A 16,572-nucleotide genomic window follows, 5' to 3' on the forward strand; every position below is an offset into this window, starting at 1 on the left:
CTATTTCTACCAGCCTTGTAACATCCATACTTTGTGGTATTCCATGTTACCATCTGCGTAAATTCAAAAGAAAAGTAGAAAACTTCAAATGTTGGAAATCTGAATTTAAAACAAATACTGGAATATTTTCAGCAGGCCTGGCAGTGTCTGGAGAAGGGATTAAACAGGGTGAACTTTTGAATTAGAGATAATGGGAACTGCAGATGCTGGAGAATCCAAGATAACAAAGTGTGAAGCTGGATGAACACAGCAGGCCAAGCAGCATCTCAAGAGCACAAAAGCTGACGTTTCGAGCCTAGACCCTTCATCAGAGAGCCTGATGAGAGAGATCTGATGAAGGGTCTAGGCCCGAAACGTCAGCTTTTGTGCTCCTGAGATGCTGCTTGGCCTGCTGTATTCATCCAGCTCCACACTTTATGAACTTTTGGATTGAAGACTTTCCATCATTTTCTAAAGTTCTGAAGTTGAGGAAGCAACACTGCACCCAAAATGTTAACCCTGATTTCTTTCCCCAGGTGCTGAGAGATCTGCTGAGTCTTTCCAGCAATTTTGGGTATTGTTCTTTAATTTTCTATTTATATTAAAGTTCAAAGAACCTTGCCTTACCTTCTTCTCTATGGATAAGTTAATGGCTTCAGAATTAGAAACAGAAAGTGTTAGAGGAATTCAGCAGGTCTGGCAGCATCTGTGGAGAGAAAATATTTCAAATCCGGTATGACTTCTTCCGAAGATGTGCAGTTCTGAAGAAGAATCATTGCAGACTTGAAACTTTAACTCTGTTTTTTTTTACTCCATGAATACTGCCAGATCTGCTGAGTTTCTGCAATACTTTCTGTTCTGATTTAAAATTTCCAGCACCTGCAGTACTTTGGGCTTGAAAATTGTACTTTTTTTTAAAGTATACTTTGTATTTAGCAAACTCTGACATGGATAAATGTAATTTTATGATGAAAGCTTTCAGAAAACAACAGAGGGGTTGAAATTTATTTCGCCAGATTTTAGGAAAACACTTTCCAGATTGTGCCTCTTCTCAAAAGTATATTCAAACAGAAGAATTTGAAAATACTGAGCACATCTTGGGGCATCTGTGGAGAGAGAATCAGTTTTGAGGCAGTGATGTCTTTATCAGAATGGTAAGACAAACATTCCTGAGCCTAAACATGGCTGAAATTATTCATTTTTCCATTGTGCTGCCGATAAGATGTCTTTTTTTAAGTTCAAAGCGTTACAATAAAGGAAGAAACATTGTATCAAAGTTAGATTCTTTTTAGCAGTGGTCTGCTGCCATGAATGGAAAAATAATCAGAAAGATTAGCCACTCATCTGTTAAAATATTTACTGTTGTACCACTGAGAGTTATCACAAAAGATTTATTTTACTACGTGCTTGGCTTTGTGTGACCATTTGAATGGGTGAAAGTCTAAACTCCAAGCATTATTTCATCAAAGATTATATTGCACAATGTTTTATTGGATCTTATCAATGTTCAGTTTGAATGTTATTGCACTGGCAGTGAGTCAGTGGAATGCATTTATCACAACCTCACCAGCTGTTGGGAGTTATAATCAGTTCAGTTATCTTACTTCTTTGTTTCAACCTGAATTTCGTGACAATGAAAGAAATAAAGAACAAGAGAACTGTTTTTTAAAAAAAAACATTCATTATAGTTATTATTGTACTGGTAAAGTCAGTGTTTGTTGCCTATCTCTAATTATCCTTCAGAAGATGGTTGTGAGCTGCCTTCTTGAACTACTGCAGTCCATGCGGTGTAGGGACAGCTGCATTTCTTTAGGAAGGCTATTCTAGGATTTTAATCCAGCAGTACTGAAGGAACAGAGAATAATTTCAGGTCAAGGTCTGAGACAAAAATGAATTAAGGTTGGGAATGTAAAGAACTGATTAAATCATGGGCCACAGGTATAAGATAGATTTGTTTCTTAGAAAGATGTCTGCATGAACAATCAAATGATCATGAAAATGTCCTTAGTTTCAAACAATGAATTTTAATCCGGCTGGAAACCAAAACTGAACTTTTGTAAACTGGAACTTTTAAACCATACATTAAAGGTAACTGTGCGCATGCAGCCAGTGATAGCCGTCCCAGTTTGCATCTCTGCACGTTGAACATTCCAGTCTATTGAAAAGGAATAGCATGTCTCCAAAACTCATCAAGGACAGTGACTAATGGGGAAGGTGAAGGACCTATTTCTCCTGCCTCATTAACAAGGCATCAAGCCAATCAGCTGTTTATCAGCTTATTCAGCTGTTGCAGTCATGGGATCCTGGCTAAGAGAGCAACCCAGATCTGACCTCATCCAGATTGCCTTGGAATACACATACATTAGATGGATCCCCAGGACAGTTAGAGAGAAAAAGATGTATGTGACAACAATTTGATTATTTAAGCATCCATTTTCTTAGCATTAAACATAGAACAGTACAGCACAGTACAGGCCCTTCAGCCCACGGTGTTGTGCCAACCTATTATCCCATTAAGATCAATCTACCCTGCATACCCTACATTTTACTATCCTCCATGTGCCTATCCAAGAGTCACTTAAAAGTCTCTAAAGTATCTGACAGCACCACCACTGCCAGCAGCGCATTCCATACACTCGCCACTCTCTGCGTAAAGAACCTACCTCTGGCATCTGCCCTATACATTCCTCCAATCACCTTAAAATTATGCCCCCTGGTAATAGTCATTTCCACCCAGGGAAAAAGTCTTTGACTATCCACTCTATCTATGCCTCTCATCATCTTGTACACTTCTATCAAGTCAACTCCTACCCATCATTGCTCCAATGAAAAAAGCCCTAGCTCCCTCAACTTTTCCTCATAAGATCTGCCCTCCAGTCCAGGCAGCGTACTGATAAACTTAACCTATCTGCATTCCTTTGTAGACTCTTGATTTCCTCTTCACAACTCACTTTCTGACCTATTTTTGTAACATCAGCAAATTTAGCTCCCATACCTCGGCTTCTTCATCCAAACCATGTCTCTGAATTGTAAAGAGATGAGGTCCCAGCATTGACTCCTTGAGACATAACTCAGGACATCCTATCAGCCTGAAAAAGACCTACTCATTCCTAATATGCCACTGAAACTGCTAGAGATCAGAAACAAAACCAGAAATTGCTGGCAGAAGAGGCCAAAGATCTGAGTCACTGAGAAAGAAGAGCCCGGGGGGCTCCCTCCTTCTGTCCTCTCTCTCCAACCCACTTATCCAGCTTTGAACCTTGTTTTTACATTCTGCCTATCGAGGGATTCTCCTGTTCCAGGCAAAGACTTCTTAAAAATAATTCAAACCAGCAGACCCATCTCGAGGAGAATAGACCACTGTAGGGAAGATGCAACACTGCTGAGTTTAGCTTGGGTTGAACTGAATCCACAAACAACATACTGTCCAGACAAATAAAAGCCAAAGAACTGTAGATCTTAAGTTAGAAATAAAAATAAAAATTGCTGGGAAAATTCAGCAAGTCTGGCAGCATCTGTGGAGAGAAAGTAAAGTTAATGTTTTGGTCCAGGGACCCTGTTTCAGGACATACTGTCTAATCCTTTTACTCTGGGGTCTAATTTGTCCCTCCCAACCTTTGTCATCTACATTTGGGTGTGTATAATCTTTAAGTATGCATGTAATAGAGAATATGTAATCATTTTATTCAGATCAGTTAAAATTAAACGCAACAAAACTTATCTGAACAGTTTTTTTTATGATATCAGTGGAGACAAAGTTAAACATTCACTACACTGGCAAGGACAGCCCTTTCAAATTAAAATACCTGTTGCTACCGAATGAGGAGAGGGAAAAGATTGGTGCTATCCAACCATTCCTCACTTGATTTTAGCAAAGGAATGGATTTTATTTTCTTAGCAAAATCAATCATTTATAATTTCTTTTAAAATTTAATAATAGTTGTAAATGTTAAAGCCAGCCTGAGCGAGGATACATTTCTGAAACTGGTGCATGGCAATTCTAAATCTGCAGATCTTTAGGCACATGAAGGGGGTTCTGTACTTCACTGCCCCATGCTTCAGCATTGGCCAGGTATTTTAGACCCAAAGCATCAATCTGCTTTCTTAACTTCAATCAAGCTAACTTGTTAAGATAAACCTCCAGGGCAGGTGAGATCCAAACCTTCTGACCCATATTTAGGGACACTACCCCTCCTCTACAAAATCTGAGGAGACACCTCGGATTCAACATATTGTCTCCAGTTCATCGTCTTCATTGTTTGTTTAGCAGGAGTTTTGCCTGAATGTTCATGGAGACAGCTTCGAGAAGGACACCAACATTTGTTTGATGTTCCTTCCAGTGAAACTGGAGTTTGTAGCAGTGGCATAGCAGGTAGAATCATTAACACACAGCCCAGGTCACACTGCAGTACAGGAGCATGGTGGGAGCAACTGCTCTGCATACTAGAACTTCTGTTGACTTGCTGAGGTCCTTATTGTCAAATGATCACTGTTGTAGTTTACAAAATGTGAAGCTAGCATATATGAGTGGTGCAAGATTTTCTTGACAGAAGCAGCTGCTAAGGTGTGTGACAACATTCAAGGACAAGTTGAAGTACATAATTAAAGAGATCAAGATTGGCTTTCAAAACTAGCATAGACCAACCAATGACACTGCTGTCATCTGCAAACTGTACAGAAAGTTAATCTGTAGTATTCAGTTTAGTTTTGGTATGGAGGTGACTTCACAAGCTTCAAAATCTCTGCGCCCCCGACCGCATCCGAAAACCAGCCCAGCTCATCCCCGCCTCCTTAACCAGTCTGTCCTTTCTCCCACCTATCCCCTCCTCCGACCTCAAACCCCACCCCCAATTCCTACCTACCAGCCTTGTCCCCGCCTCCTTGACCTGTCTGTCTCCTCTCCACCTATTTGCTCCTTTATCCGTCTTCTATCCGCCCCCCCCCCCTCCCTATTTCAGAATCCCCTTCCCCTCCCCCATTTCTGAAGAAGGGTCCAGAACCGAAACTTTCTGCTCCTCTGATGCTGCTTGGCCTGCTGTGTTCATCCAACTCTACGGCTTGTAATCTCAGATTGTCCAGCATTGACAGTTCCTACTATCCCTAAAAATGAGATGTCAACCTGGTGAAGCTACCAAAATGGACTACTCACATGCTAAAAGGCATAAGGAGCAAGTGATAGACATAGCCAAAAATTTCCAAAGCCAACAGATCTAATCTAAGCTCTGCAGTCCTGCCACACTTGGCCAAGTAAACAACTCACAGGAGGAAGAGGCTCCCATCCTCAGTGCTAGAAGACCCCAACACATCAATACAAAAGGTAAGGCTGAATGCATTCAGCAGAGAGTGGATGACCCATCTCAACCTCCTCCAGATGTCTGCATCATCCCAAGTGCCAGGCAATGACCATCTCCAACAAAACAGAAATGAACCATTTCCTTTTGACATTGCTGAGTGTCCCACAATCAAAGTCCTGAATGTTGCCATTGAGCAGAAACTGAATTAGACTAGACTAGAGTAGGTCAGATACTGGGAATCCTGCAGAAAGTAACTCACCTCCTGACCTTCCAGTGCCTCTCTGTCAGTCATCATCCTGACCTGGACATATATCATCATTCTTTAGATGTCACTGGGTCAAACTCACTACTAAACAGCATGTAAGTACTGACATCACGTGGAATGGAGCATTCGAAGGAGGCAGTTCAGCACCAGTTCCTCAAGGGCAAATAGGACAATAAACACTCAATAAATGTCAATAATGCTACTGTGAGGTGCACAACCTGGGAATGAACAAATGGAGAAAAACAAATACTTTGCTCTCATAAAAAAAACCTTTACTGTGAATTTCAGCGAAATATCGTGGTTATTGTGAGATAATGTTAGCTTACAGCTATGTAAAATGTTCAAAGATATTCACGGTCTACTTTCTACAGCAATAATAAAAATAATTATCTGTTTTGTGACTTTATTATAATAATGTGTCTAAGTGCAATATGGCCAACTTGTTGAGCCAGTCAGCCCAGATCAGCTTTATTCATTTCACTCGGACATGCAAAGGTGTTTCTTTGGTCACAGCTTCTAATAAACATATCTGAACATTTTCATCATGCAAACATGACAAGCTGTCAAATTGACATCAATCACCTTCAAATGTTATTGTGCAAATTCCGATTAGAATCAGGCGCAGTCACGTTCCATGCTCTATCTGACAAGCAAAAACTCTGATTCACAGAGTAAGATTTGCATACACAAAAAAGTGTTGTATAAACATTGGTAAAACCCACACCACAGTCAGTCTGAGAGCTGACACACTTATGCAAATTCAGTGAGCGGAACAAATTGAATGAGCCAGATCTACCAGAAGCTCTCAGGGGCATTTCACGATGAAACAATAGCTGCTTTTCCTCATTTCCACAGAAAAATATTACTCTTTGCAAGCACAGCTCATCAAATTGAAGAGAAAAGCTGCAGCAGTCAATATCTGGGAAAAATGTAACCACTAGATTTTATAAGTTAAGCTATTTGACTCCCAAAGTTGACACAAGTTAGTGAATAAGTCAGGATGATTCTGGTTAATTACCTGGAAACTGGATTTATGTTGAGTTTAAATGAATTCAATCTCTAAGCTTTGATGTAAATTGACTGAAAAAAAGTCTCTGTAATATTTAATTTAATAATTCCTGAAAAATACAGTCCACATTTGGTGCTAAATTATTAGAGTTGTGTCCTCACCAGAATTGTCATTCATAGTATGCGTTTGCTCAAAAAAATAGTCATGATGCCTGTATCTCCAATAAACTAATTATCTGGCCCAAACTCAGGTGTCTAAGTAATGAAAAAGGCCAGACAAATGCCAAGAGATAGTAGGAACTGCAGATGTTGGAAATCTGAAAGAAAAACAGAAATTCCTGGAAAATCTCAGCAGGTTCTGGCAGCATCTGTGGAGAGAAATCAAGAGTTAACATTATGGACCCAGCGACCTTTCTCCAGAACTGATGGTAGCAAGGAAAAGGATGGGTTTCATACAAAAGATGGGGTGAATCTGAGGTAACAAGGTGTAGAACTGGATGAACACAGCAGGCCAGCAGCATCAGAGGAGCAGGAAGGCATTTCTGAAGAAGGGTCTAGGCCCAAAACATCAGCCTTCCTGCTGCTTTGATACTCAAATGTCAATGCTGCCATGCCTATTTCTTTGGTCAAAAATCCTTTCCCACAGACCCCTTCTCCCACCTCCAACACTTTCTCTCCATGTGGACCCCTTTCTCTGGCCTTTCCCTGCCACTTCAACACACCACCCTGTTCCCTGGCCAACATCTCTGTCTCAGGCTTGCTGCAGCGCTCCAACACAAGCTGTAAGAACGTACGTTATTTTCTGCTTGGGAGCTCTGCAGCATTGTGAACTTTAATATCAATTTCAACAATTTTAGGGCTTCAACACCTTTCCCCATGGTTTCCCCCACCCCAGGCCTTGTCAACTTATGGGCTGCTGCCATACACTACCCATTGTCAGCCACTACAGACTCCATTAGCAGCCATTCATTCTCCCAGGCTGACCATTATACCATTATTCACTCCTTTCTCTCTCAGTCTTTGTCTCTCTCTTTGGATCTATCTCCATCTGTCATTTACTCCCTCACCACCTCCCACCCCATCTTTTGTATGAAACCCATCCTTTTCCTTGCTACCCTCAGTTCTGGAGAAAGGTCGCTGGGTCCATAATGTTAACTCTGATTTCTCTCCACAGATGCTGCCAGAACCTGTTGAGATTTTCCAGGAATTCCTGTTTTTCTTTCAGACTTCCAGGATCTGCAGGGTTTTTTAAAAGGTTTTTCTTTAAATGCCTGTGGGTATTTGAGGAAATATGTTAAAGGTCATTGTGGTAAACGGGAAAGTGGAAATGAAGGTACAATTAGATAAGCCATGATCTTATTAAATGTTCAGGCAGGCTTTTGGGACCAATAGCCTACTAAATTCTTGCTCGTATTTTTATATTTTCTTATGAATACTAAAAATACACATTTCAATTATAATGGCAAAAAGACCTTTATTTCTCTCTTTCATAGAATTATTGGTTAAATGTCAAATATTGGCCCTATTACAAACGTTCAATAATAACCCTTAAATATTTAGCAACTCTTTTTAGATAAAATATATATTAAATGTTAATTATTGAAGTTAAAGTGATGAAAAAAAAGCAGCAACCTAGGTATAAAACTGCCTAAGAAACAGAAAGTTGAGGGTCAGTGATAATGGGAACTGCAGATGCTGGAGAATCCAAGATAACAAAGTGTGGAGCTGGATGAACACAGCAGGCCAAGCAGCATCTCAGGAGCACAAAAGCTGACGTTTCGGGCCTAGACCCTAATTAAACTAGAGGGAGTCATACGGTGGTCCCTAGGGAATAACATTGGGAACGTAGGTCCTTCTGTTTTTTTTAAACGACCCGAAACTTGTGCATTAGGACATAACTTCAGAGATTACCAACAATATGAAGCTCAAAACACATCTCAGGAAGACATGGACTAAGTGAAGTTTGGAAAGAGACTATGGCCGTAAGAGAGCATTTTGGCCTTTTTGTTGAACAGAGCTGTCTTTTGAAAGTTCATGAGTAAACAGTTTGTGAGGGTTTGTTTCTTTTTTAAGTAGGAACAATAGAAGCAGCCTGAATGGGTGGGGCAAGCACCTATAGAACATGAGTTAAACAATCTATTATTCTGTTAGGTTTTCCTAACAGCGTCCCGTCCCGTCCCGTCCCGTCCCGTCCCACTGTGGCCCAGCCAGCTCAGAGTCAGTCCCCTGAACTGAAGAGATTCTGATCTCCTGGTTACATTGGTCAGCCAGGACTTTCCTGATTGGTGCAGGTTAGCAACCCTAACCATGAACCTATGAAGAAAACAAGGGGCACGAATTCCCACCCCCTTCTACAACTGGGGATCTGATTTCATGTCAACCTTGTGCCCGTACACCAAACTTCGTCATACACCCCTGCCACCATGCCCCCCCCTGCCCAACTGAATTAAATTGTCTCTCTCACTTAGAAGATGCAACAGCCTGCTGCTGTTCAACTTTCATCCCCAGGGTCTGGGAATGACAGGCTTAACCTGATACAGAGTCTTCTCTCCAACAGCAGCTTCACTGGAGCCATCCCTGGTGTTGCATGAGGGCTGGTCCTATAATCAAACAGGAACTGGGAGTTTGATGTCAAGTGACACGGTAGCATGATTCTTTAAGCCTGCCTTCAACGTTTGGACTGCTGTTGCTGCCAGACCATTGGGCAGCAGATGGTATGGAGATGTCCTTATGTACCAAATGCCATTGGACTTTAGGAAATACTCAAATCCCCTGCTAGTAAATGAGGTCCCATTGTCCATGTCCAATACTTCTGGGAGTCCGTGTGTTCATGAAAGATACTTGCAGCTTCTCAATCATCACCCTTGAGTTTGCTGAACAAACTCTATGCATGTCCAACCACTTTCAGTGGGCACCTACCATGATGAGCAACATTGAGCCCATGAAAGGACCAATATAGCCGACATGCGACCGAGTCTATGGTTTTCCTGCCAATTTCCCACGACATGGGGATCCTGTTGATGGCAATTTTTGTCCTTGTTGGCTGTCTTTGGCACTGCCCCATCAATGCAGCTAGTCAGCATTCAAACCCAGCCACCAGACACAGCTTCTTGCCAGCATTTTCATCTTGGAAACCCCTGGATGACCACAGACTGTGACCTTTACTCATGACAATCACTCTTTCTCCCCACAGTGATATGCTGTCCTGTACGGCGATTTGATCTCGCTGGATCCAGAAAGGTTTCAATCCACGTTATAATGGCCCTTCTGTTTCCCCATTACCACCAGCTGTTTCAGTTTCATTAGGACACGATCCTTTCAGGTCCACAGTTAGATATTGACCACGGTGACTCAAAGGGTGTCCAGGAAGTTCAAAGCCAATACAGACTATTGCAGGACAGGCACGCTCGGTGGAGCATCTGCCAATGGGAACTGGCTCAAGGCATCTGCAATAGCCACTTGGCTTCCTGAATGGTTTCCTATAATAGCCAAATAAAATCAATAGCATCTCAATGTAGAGGGGGTTTGGGGTCATAATATTCCTCAAACAACTCTGTCAATTCTCAGAGATAATAGGAACTGCAGTTGCTGGAGAATCCAAGATAATAAAATGTGAGGCTGGATGAACACAGCAGGCCCAGCAGCATCTCAGGAGCACAAAAGCTGACGTTTCGGGCCTAGACCCTTCATCAGAGAGCTCTCTGATGAAGGGTCTAGGCCCGAAACATCAGCTTTTGTGCTCCTGAGATGCTGCTTGGCCTGCTGTGTTCATTCAGCCTCACATTTTATTATCTGTCAATTCTTGGAAGGTTTTAATGTCTGGTACCTCTGAGAAAGTTATGCCCTTATAACTGAAAATAATGCGGGTCCATGTATAGTCAGAAGATGTTACTTCTCATCAGCCCCAATGTCATTTGCCCATAAAAAATAATTTTTTTTCACGTACTGGGCCCAGTCTTTGACAGTAGGGTCAAATGAGTCAAGCTTCCCAAGTACAGACACGGTGCCAGAAATGTTTACCCCAACTCCAAGGTGACTATTGCAAGCATTTGTTCCTCAGGCGTGTCCTGTTTTCTCCAATTGCCATTGAAATAACAGCACAGAGGCAGGGTCCCATCCCTGAGTCACCCCTTACTTACTTGTGCACAGTACACAGACTGTGACCAGCCAGCTCGGAGCCAATCATCAACTGAGGAGATTCTAATCTCCTGGTTATATTGATCACTTCTGAAGAGTGCACAGCTCTCTTTCCATTCCTTAACTTAAATCAAATGGATTCTGCCTCCGTAAACTTTTGTTCATCATCTTTTTTCCAACAGGAAAAGGATCATAAATGCAAAATCTTGACAGCAATATTAGGCACGCATATTTGGTCCACAGTTGGTTGACTGCAATGGTCTAGAATTTTGACTTCTACAGATATACCAGGAGGAGCATGTTAAGGGCTTGCTATACTTACCAGATTGATTTTGTAAGTTCATAACAGCTATAATTAGGATGTCAGGACACGGTAAAAGTAGAATTCACCAAATCCATTAGTGAGGGAATTCCAGGATTTTAATCCAAGGGCACTGAAGGAATAGCAACATATTTCCAAATCAGGATGGCATGTGGCTTGGAGTGGAACTTGAAGGTTGTGATGTTGTCATGTGTCTGCTGCCCTTGACCTTTCAGACAGACAATAGACAATAGGCAATAGGTGCTGGAGTAGGCCATTTGGCCCTTCGAGCCAGCACCACCATTCATTATGATCATGGCTGATCACCCACAATCAGTATCCTGTTCCTGACTTATCCCCATAACCCTTGATTCCACTATCTTTAAGAGCTTTATCTATCTCTTTCTTGAAAGTATCCAGAGAGTTGGCCTCCACTGCCTTCTGAGGCAGAGCATTCCATATGTATATTTCTTCGGAATTCTTGAGATGAGAGCAAGATGGTAGTAGTTTGGATATTTTCTACAATTATGTATTAGTTTCAACAGGTATACAAGTTGCTTACATCTCTAACACTTGCTCATTCTCATCCTAATGATTGAATATTAGCTTTTAAAATATTTCATCAGTATGGATAAGTCATTCAAACAGCTATATTCTGGCTATGGAGATACCAAAGCCAATAGTTACCAGAGTGAGGTGGTCTAATAGGAAAGCAAGGAGATAACGTGTGCCAACAACTGAAAGCTCAACCTGTCAACATTTTAATCGATTAAGCTATAATAAATAAAGTTCAAAGTTGCTTTCCAGTTGAGCAAGATTTTAACAGTTTTACAAAAGGATATGGGTAATTGTATGCAAAGTTCGTCTACTGACAAATACGCAAGATATTACTTGGTTCAACTATTTTCTTTTGAGTTTTGTTGCTAGAAAAGCACACGGGCATATTTTGACTAATGAGAGTCATCTTGGCTGTTTTAAGATTTAAGCAAAGTTTGACATCATTATCCACTCACAGAATGTGGCTGGTGCTGGCTGGAACGGCATTTATTAGCCAACCTTAGTTTCACCTTGAGGAGCTGGTGGTGAGCTGCCTTCTTGATCCGCTGCAGTCCACTTGGTGTAGTTAGACCCACAATGCTGTTAGTAAGGGGTTTTCAAGATTTTGACACGACTTTCAAGGAACGGTAACATATTTCCAAATCAGATTGGTGATTGGCTTGGAGGGGAGATTGTAGGTGGCAGCGTTCCATTTATTTGTTGTCCTTGCTCTTCTAGACAGTAGTGGCTCGGGTTTGGAAGATGCTATTGAGACAATCTTAGTGAATTTGTCGATGTATTGTGTAGATGTTGGCTCTTTCCTCCCTTATTGTATACATGTTGTTTTTGCTTTACTTTGGTATTCTTGAGATGAGAGCAAGATGAAAATCTTAAACAAAACATGTCCTTTTCAGCAATACTCAAGTTCTGTAACACCAAAGCACTGTTTTATTTCATCAAGTAATGAGAAGAAAGGTCATAAGTTCACATCAAAAAAGAAAAAAATGCATCAATATAGCAAATTTCCCTACCTCAGATGCCCCAAAGTGCTTCACAATGAATGCAGTACTTTTGAAATATTGCTGTAATGCAGGAAACATGAGACCCAATTTGCACCGGGCAAGTTCCTACAAAGAGCAAAATGATAATGATCTGTGCTTGTGTTGTTGATTGAGGGTCATATATTGGCTGGGATATATGGGGTAATTCTTCTTAGCTGTAAATTGGTGCCCATGAGATCTTTTATGTGGACAGGATCTCAGTTTAAAATCTCACCTGGAAGGTGGCACTTCCAACAACGAGACATTTCCTCAGCACTGTATTGGAGTGTCAACAACTCTCAGTATGCTTCCTGCCAATTAATGGGGTCATCTATTTAGTTGCTACACTTGTTCAAGAATAACTGTTTAATGGGAAGTTCTCACGAACTTACCTCGTAGTTGTTATGATGGAAACTTATGGAGTTTTCAGTTTGAAAAGCTGAATTTACAGATTGACATCTCTGCTTTATTACCATCGAAAGGTGACTCTGTTGATTTATTGCAAGCTCTGGGCACATAACCCTATCTGCAGCACAAGTGTTTAGGAAAATGATCCAAGGACATAAATATCACGGAAAATCAATGACTGGATTGACACAGATTTTACACAATGAATTGCCCTGCAGTGTAATTGCTTTTTAATAATTGAATACAATACATATGTCTATCTATAAGTTAGTGAACATGAGAACAATTGACTTATTTTCTATATTTAATCAGGTGAAAAATAAAGCTGCTATATATAACTCACTTAAAAGGTCACTGTGGGCAGCAGTAACATACTCCTCCCCTGCTAGTCATTGCTTTTATTGTTCACTGGGAAGTGACTGCTAACTTTGTCCTTTAGCTCTCCTCTAGACTGAGCACCCCCTTAATTCATCACAGCTTCTGAATCTGGATGACTCGATTTTAAAATCAGCTTTCGCTTTGGTGAGTACTTAATTTTTGAATTGCAGGCTCAGAATTAACAAGAGGCTTCTTAATCAGAATTTAGACTGGGATTGTACCTTGACTGCATCATATAATCATGTACAGTCCATGTAATCAGATAATGGCAGTCGATACAACTTTTCTTCATTCAAACAAAAACAGAAGTAGCTGGAGAAACTGCACAAGTCTGGCAATTTCTGTGCAGAGAAAAAAAAGTCAAAATTGTGGATCCAATAACCATTCTTCAGAACTGGCTGTAGCTGGAAAAGGGTAGCTATAATGCTGAAGATGGGCTGGGAAGAGGAGAAAGAGTAAGTGATTAGTAGAGATTGAAGCCAGAGAGAGAGAACAGCTGTTGGGCAAAAGAAGGCAAGGATAATGGTGAGCCGGGGAAAAAGACTGCTGATCTCTCTCTCTCTCTCTGGGTTTTATCCCCACTTATCACTTACTCCTTAACCTCCCCTCACCACTGTCTTCTGTATATACGCCACCTTCTCAAAGCTACCGTCAATTCTGAAGAACAGTCTCTGGGCCTGAAACATTAACGCTGCATTCATCCCACAGGTGCTGGCAGACCTTTTGAGATTTTCCAGCAATTTCTGAATCTTTGTATTTTGTTTAGTACTTCATCATTAAAGCTCACATTTAAATCGAACCACTACGGTGAAAAGTTCAACTCTTTTTACATTGGGAACAGAGTCAGTGTTCAGTGTTTCATAATAACTGTGCTCAAAGGTGAGGTTGTTGCTGCAAACAGAAGTGGAGAAGTGGCAGGTTAGTTTGAGAAGGTGGCTCATAAAGCAGACAGTATCCTGAGCGTTATTAGCAAGAGCATAGATATGAGAATAAGGAGGTTATGTTGAACTTGTATAACCCACTGGTTTAGCTTCACTGGCAGCATTGCACACAGTTCTGGGAATACATTTTAATAAGAAAGGTACTGGAGACAGTGCAGAAAACATTAAAGCGACAGGACTGAGGGATGAGGAACTTCGCTTGTGAATGGTTATGGAAAATTACAATCACTAGATAAAGGGGACTGAGAAAATTATTACAACTGAAAATGAACAGATTCCCAGGCCGTGACGGTCTTCACCCTCAGATCTTTAAAAGAAGCAGCTGCTGAAATATCGACATTCGAAATAGAAGCAAAATATACCGTTTGGCCCCTCGAGCCTGGTATGCCATACAGTATCATGTCTGATCTGTTTGTGTTTGAAATTCCATATTCCTATCTATCATGCCACTCCCCTATTAATAACATTTTATTCCCCTGCTGAATAAGAATCAATCTGCTGCTCCATTAAAAATATTCATCAGGCCCTCCTCACCAGCTCTGAGGTGGAATGTTCCAAAATTGCACAACACTCTCAGAAAAAAGAAATCTTCTCATCTGTGCCCTAAAAGGGCACACTCTAATTTTAAACAGTGCCCTCTAGTTTAGATTCACTCACCAAGGAGAGCATCCTTTCCATTTCTATCTTATCAGGACCATTTACAATCTTCCACACTGCAATCAAATCACTCCTTACTCTTCCAGATTCCACAAGAAACAAGCCTAGTGTGACCAAACTACCCATATCAAACAGCCCCTCATTGCAGGTGACAATCTAGTAGTCTTCCTCTGAATTGTCTCCCACACACTATATCCCTCATTCAATAAAAGGACCAAAACTGCATACTGTATTTGATATGTGGTCTCGCCAAAGCCCTGCAGAACTGAAGCATAATGTCTTCATTTTTATGTTAAATTTTTCTATAATAATGACTCACATCCCAATAGCCTTTTTAGTTTCTCGCTGTACTTCCAAACCAACCTTTTGAGATTTACGTACTAGATCACATAGAGCCCTCTACATCTCAGAATTGAACAATATTGTCTCTTCTCAAACAGTGTTATCTCAAAATCATCACCTCCTCCCCTTTCCCTTTGCCCTCCAGTCTGTAGTGATCACTAGCAACATAGCCTTCCCCAAACCACACAATCCCTGAATCTCCTGCTGATACACATGAACAAGATGTGTCTCCTGTTAAACACACGGCCAAATTTTCCACTGAAGCCAGTTGAATGCAATTCACGACATACTGAATCTTTAGAGGAATCTTTTATGAGGGACTGTTTGTATCGAATTAGAGAGATCCAAATACACCCAGCATCAACAGAGTTTTAAGGTAAATAATAACAGCTGTTTTATGGATAACTCTGTTTAAATTGCAAAAGTGGAATAGTTTATGAGCTTTTTGCTCATGATACTATGTGTATATTTTACTGTTGTAATAAAGGAACTATGGTGAACTTTGCCTCCTTAAACTCAGAGACCCTGAAGCCAATGATAGTACTCCACAAGCTACCTGACTGAGGTCACGTAAAGGAGCAACAGTTGAATCAGATTCTTCCTGGGGATATGGCAGTTTTATCCACCCACTTTATCTCATGAGCACACATTCTTTGACATGAAATTTGTCCGTGTGTATTTGTTGGCTGTCACAATATGTACTTTCTTGGTAAAAACTGACTGATTTTCTTTTTACTAAGTAAATATCGAAGCCTGTTCTACTCTCAGGATTTCAATGTGGACCTACCTGTGCCAATGGCTTCACCAGGTCACCATACTTAACTCAAGATTAACATATGTACAAAATGCACTGTAATATCTCCCTCAATTTTATCATCCAAACCCACATCCATTTCCATCTGGAAGGGCAAGGTCAACAGGTACATTGGAACGCCACCCCCTGAAAGTTCTCCTCCAAGCCACTCAACATGCTGACTCAGGAGTATATTGCTGGTCCGTCACTGTCACTGGGTCAAAGTCCTGGAATTCACTCCCTAATAGCGTTGTGAGTCAATCCCCAGCACATGGACTGCAGCAGTTCAAGAAGGCAGCTCACCCCCACTTTCTCAAGGGCAACAAGGGACGCATAAGAAACGCTGCCCCGAAAATTGAGATATCAGCGTTAAACCTTCATGCACAAATTGCAAATAAATCTGTCTAAGTGAGAAAACTACCTCAATTTGTTGATCTAACTTTTTAGCTTCTAACTGACTGAACAACATTGATAGATTATTGGAATCCTACC

General features: G+C 41.0%; 1 protein-coding gene across 1 annotated transcript in view; it reads left to right on the forward strand.

The window, feature by feature from the left end:
• Positions 1-13,384: 13,384 nt before the first annotated feature.
• myom3 (myomesin 3) overlaps positions 13,385-16,572 on the forward strand; it is a 120,671-nt gene continuing 117,483 nt past the window's right edge. Inside the window, exon 1 of the mRNA XM_059654409.1 lies at positions 13,385-13,491. The gene's annotated coding sequence lies outside the window, so the exon portion shown is untranslated. The remainder of the gene's footprint in view (positions 13,492-16,572) is intronic.

This window comes from Stegostoma tigrinum, chromosome 24 (genome assembly GCF_030684315.1).
Source record: "Stegostoma tigrinum isolate sSteTig4 chromosome 24, sSteTig4.hap1, whole genome shotgun sequence".
Classification (NCBI taxonomy): Eukaryota; Metazoa; Chordata; class Chondrichthyes; order Orectolobiformes; family Stegostomatidae; genus Stegostoma; species Stegostoma tigrinum.